At 44.1% G+C, this 4,753-nt stretch overlaps 1 pseudogene; it reads right to left on the reverse strand.

The window, feature by feature from the left end:
• The window catches only part of LOC105541087, a 28,070-nt pseudogene that overhangs the window by 3,111 nt on the left and 20,206 nt on the right, over nt 1–4,753 (reverse strand).

Below are 4,753 nucleotides of genomic sequence, written 5' to 3' on the forward strand. Positions count from 1 at the left end.
CCATCCCCGGGATGTGTTTTCTCATTGGTTTTTCATACCCAGGATCTGGTTTCTGTCATTATATGCTAGTTTTCATGTTCCAGAAATTTATACAAATAGAATCATACAATGTATTCTATTTTTCTTTTCTTTTCTTTTTTTTTTGAGACAAAGTCTCACTGTCACCCAGGCTGGAGTGCAGTGGCGTGATCTCAGCTCACTGCAACCTCTGCCTCCCAGGTTCAAGCCATTATCCTGCCTCAGCCTCCAGAGTAGCTGGGATTACAGGTGCCCACCACTACAACCGGCTAATTTTTTAAATTTTTACTACAGACAGGTTTCGCCATGTTGCTCAGACTGGTCTTGAACTCCCGACCTCAAGCGATCCGCCCGCCTTTGCCTCCCAAAGTGCTGGGATTACAGGTGTGAGCCACTGTGCCTGGCTATGATTCTGTCTGGCTTCTCTCACTCTGTGTACTTCTGAGATTCAACTATGCTATAACTTGTGTCAGTAGCTTGCTTTTTAAATTGCTGAGTAACATCCCACTGTATGGATACATCACCCTTCCTTTGTCCATGAAATGCCCGTCCTCTTCATTTCATGGGTATTTCAGTTGTTTCCAGCTTTTGGCTACTAGAAATACAGCTGTGGGGAATGTTTGTATACCAGTCCTTATGTGGGCGTGTCTTTTTTTTCCTCTGGAGCAAGTCTGAAATGATTGGGTCATATGGCAGTGTATGTTTACTGTTTTAAGAAAGAAAATCCTATTTTTTTCTAGGATTTATACCATTTTCTATTGCCACCAGCAGTGTGGGAGACAATGCCTGTTGTTCACAAGTGTGTGCTGGTGTCCAATTGTGGTTTTAATTTGTGTTTTTTGTTTCCCTGATGATGGTGGGGAACATTTTTTCTTTTTCTTCTTCTCCTCCTTCTCCTCCTCCTCCTCCTCCTCTTCATCCTCCTCCTCCTTCTTCTTCTTCTTCTTTCTTCTTTCTTTCCTCTTTCTTCTTCTTTCTTCTTCCTTCTTCTTCTTCGTTCTTCTTTCTTCTTCTCTCCTTCTCCTTCTCCTTCTTCTTCTTCTTTTCTGTTTGAGACAAGTCTTGCTCTGTCACCCAGCCTAGAGCTCAGTGGTAGGAGCTCAGCTCACTGGCCTCCTGGGTTCAAGCAATTCTGCCACCTCAGCCTCCCGAGTAGCTTGATTACTGGCGCACGCCACCACGCCCGGCTAATTTTTGTATTTTTAGTAAAGATGGGGTTTCGCCATGTTGGCCAGGCTGGTCTTGAACTCCTGACCTCAGGTGATCCGCCCACTTCAGCCTCCCAAAGTGCTGGGATTACAGGCGTGAGCCACTGCACCCGGCATGGGGCACGTTTTTTCATGTGCTTATTGGTTATTTACAAATATTATCCTATGAAATATCTATCGCCTTTTTTAAAAAGTGGGTTATTTGTTTTCTGGTTATTGGCTTTTAAGAGTTCTCCTGTGTTCTGGATGTAAGTTCTTTCTCTGGCATGTGTGGTGCAAATGTTTTCTTCAATGGATGCCTTGCCTTTCTATTTTTAAAAATGGGTTATTTCAAAGAGCAAAATATTTTATTTTATTTTTATTGTTTATTTTTTGAGACCGAGTCTCACTCTGTTGCCTAGGGTGGAGTGCAGTGGCACGATCTCGGCTCACTGCAATCTCTGCCATCCAGGTTCAAGTGATTCTCCTGCCTCAGCCTCCTGAGTAGCTGGGATTACAGGCATGCACCACCATGCCCAGCTAATTTTTGTATTTTTAGTAGAGACAAGGTTTCACCATGTTGACCAGGCTGGTCTCACACCTCCGACCTCAAGTGATCCTCCTGCCTTGGCCTCCTAAAGTGCTGGGATGACAGGCGTGAGCCACCGCGCCCTGCCAGAGAAAGATATTTTAATTTTGATGACGTCTAGTTAATTTTTTTCTCTTGTGGTCTATGCCATATCACTAAGATTTTCTTCCCATTCTAGAGACTCATAGTTTTGGATCTTACATATACCTCTGTGATGTATTTTGGATTAAACTTGTATATGGTGTCAGGCATTAAGAGTCATTTTTGTTCCCCACATGAGTATCTAGTTGATACCGCACCATTCGTTGCAAAGAATTTCCTTTCTGTGTTAAGTTACTTGGACATCTTGTTGAAAATCCATTGACAAAACCTGGGTAGGTCTGTTCCTAAACTTGCAAATTCTGTGTCGTTGATCTCTGTGACTATCTTTCTGACAAGGTATTTTGATTTATGTAGTTTTGCTGCTGTTGTTTGTTTGTTTGAGATAAGGCTTCACTTTGTCTCCCAGGCTGGAGTGCAGTGGCACAATCTTGGCTCATTGCAGCCCTGATCTTCCAGGCTCAAGTGATCTTCCCACATCAGCCTTCCAAGTAGCTGGGACTACAGGTGTGTACCACCACATCTGGCTAATTTTTGTATTTTTTGGCCCCGAAAAGTGCTGTCATTACAAGTGTGAGTCACCACACTTGGCCTTGATTTATGTAATTTTAAGCCTTGAAGTCAGGTAGGTTAAGTATTTCAGGGTTTTTTGTTTTTTTTGGTTTTTTTTTTTTGACTGATTTTAGTTGGGCACGGTGGATAATGACAGTAAGTCAGCCCAGCAACTCAGGAAGCTGAGGTGGGAGGATCACTTGACGCCAGGAGTTTGAGACCAGCCTGGGTAACATAGGGAGACCCCCATCTCTACTAAAAATAATTAAAAATATGGTCAGGCATGGTGGCTCACGCCTGTAATCCCATCACTTTGGGACGCCAATGTGGGCAGATCACTGGAGCTCACAAGCTCGAGACCAGCCTGGGTGACATGGTGAAACCCTGTCTCTACAAAAAATATAAAAATTAACCAGGTATGGTGGTGGGTGCCTGTAGTCCCAGCTACTGGGAAGGCTGAGGTGGGAGGATGGCATGAGCCCAGGAGGTAGAGATTGCAGTGAGCCAAGATCGCACCACCGCACTCCAGCCTGGGCGATAGAGCCAGACCTTGTCTTTAAAATTAAATACATAAATAAATAAGTAAATAAATAAATAAATAATAAATGATGGATTTGAGGTCAGGCGCTGTGGCTCAAGCCTGTAATCCCAGCACTTTGGGAGGCCGAGGCGGGCGGATCACGAGGGCAGGAGATCCAGACCATCCTGGCTAACACGGTGAAATCCCGTCTCTACCAAAAATACAAAAAATTAGCCGGGCGTGGTGGCGGCGCCTGTACTCCCAGCTACTCAGGAGGCTGAGGCAGGAGAATGGCGTGAACCCGGGAGGCGGAGCTTGCGGGGAGCCAAGATCACACCACTGCACTCCAGCCTGGGCGACAGAGTGAGACTCTGTCTCAAAAAAAAAAGGATGGATTTGAGTCTGCCCCTAGACCTTATGGAACCTTAATTTCTGCCTTACTCGAAAAACAACCACACTGGGAGTCACGGCTGCAACACAGGAATCTTGGTGACAGAGACATTCAGTGCGTAGCAGCTGCTCCGAGGTACAGACGCCCTGGCACCTGCCGGGCTCCCTGAGCTCCTCACAGCGGCCTCCCACTTCGCTCTTTGCTTCGGTGGAGACCTTGTTGACTTGTTGGGGTTCTGCTTTCAGGAACTGCAGATGCCCTGGTGCCTTTTTATGCCTTTCTTACCGAGATGCTGGTGCTGAAAATTCCACCTGCAAAATGTCATTGCCAAAACGTTGAATCCAGCTTTTAAACTACAATTTCATAGGAATTCAGGATCCGAAAGATTAAGATAAATTACACTCCCCAAAATCAGCAAAGTCCAGAATGTGTGGAACTCGATGGAACAGTGATTTCCTTCTAGAAAAACTACAACAAAGAGCAAGGGGTGGAATCGTAAGATTGTAGCTTAAAAGAGACTTAAGAGCAAGGGGTGGAATTGTAAGATTGTAGCTTAAAAGAGACTTAAGAACAAGGGGTGGAATTGTAAGATTGCAGCTTAAAAGAGACTTAAGAGCCTCGTGGATTGAAGGCCATCTCTGGATCTAGTTTGGATCTTGATTTTAACGTTGAAGAAAAATATTTGCTAGATAAAGACATTTGAGGACTCTATATTTGATGATTCTAAGGAATTGCTGTTCATTTTTTGTGTGCTAATAAGGTTTTAAAAGGTCTACTTTGGTATATGTGTGAAAATGTCTGTAATAAAAAAACTCACTGACCAGCCTGGGCAGCATGGTGAGACCCAGTCTCTACAAAAAATACAAAAGTTAGCTTGGTGTGGTGGCGTGTGCCTATAGTCCCAGCCACTTGGGAGGCTGAGGTGGGAGGATCACCTGAGCCCAGGAGGCAGAGGTTGCAGTGAGCTACAGTGCACCACTGCACTCCAGCCTGAGTGACAGAGTGAGACCCTGTCTCAAAACAAACAAACAAGAAACAACAGCAACAAAAGCTCATTGATAAAAGTTTCACAGCAGTCATTGAGTATTAATAGATCCACTATTTTATCTATCAATAAATGACTGCAATCTTTGATGACTAAGAGATCCACTATTTTATCTATTAATCAATGATTGTGATGTGTTACTTTGCTTATCCTATTACACCTGCATTTGTCAGGTGTGATTGTCTTGTACAGAATGGCTTTTCTCCGTCAACCATTTGGTTATCCTAAAATACAGAATTAATACTTGATTTTTTTCCTGATCAATTTTCTGGATACTGATTTAGCGCCCTGGCCACTTGCAGAAGCAGCGGATGAGTATTCCCCTTTGCAGTCTCATGTGGGCGTAGATTTG

This window comes from Mandrillus leucophaeus, unplaced genomic scaffold (genome assembly GCF_000951045.1).
Source record: "Mandrillus leucophaeus isolate KB7577 unplaced genomic scaffold, Mleu.le_1.0 Scaffold232, whole genome shotgun sequence".
NCBI classification, from domain to species: domain Eukaryota; kingdom Metazoa; phylum Chordata; class Mammalia; order Primates; family Cercopithecidae; genus Mandrillus; species Mandrillus leucophaeus.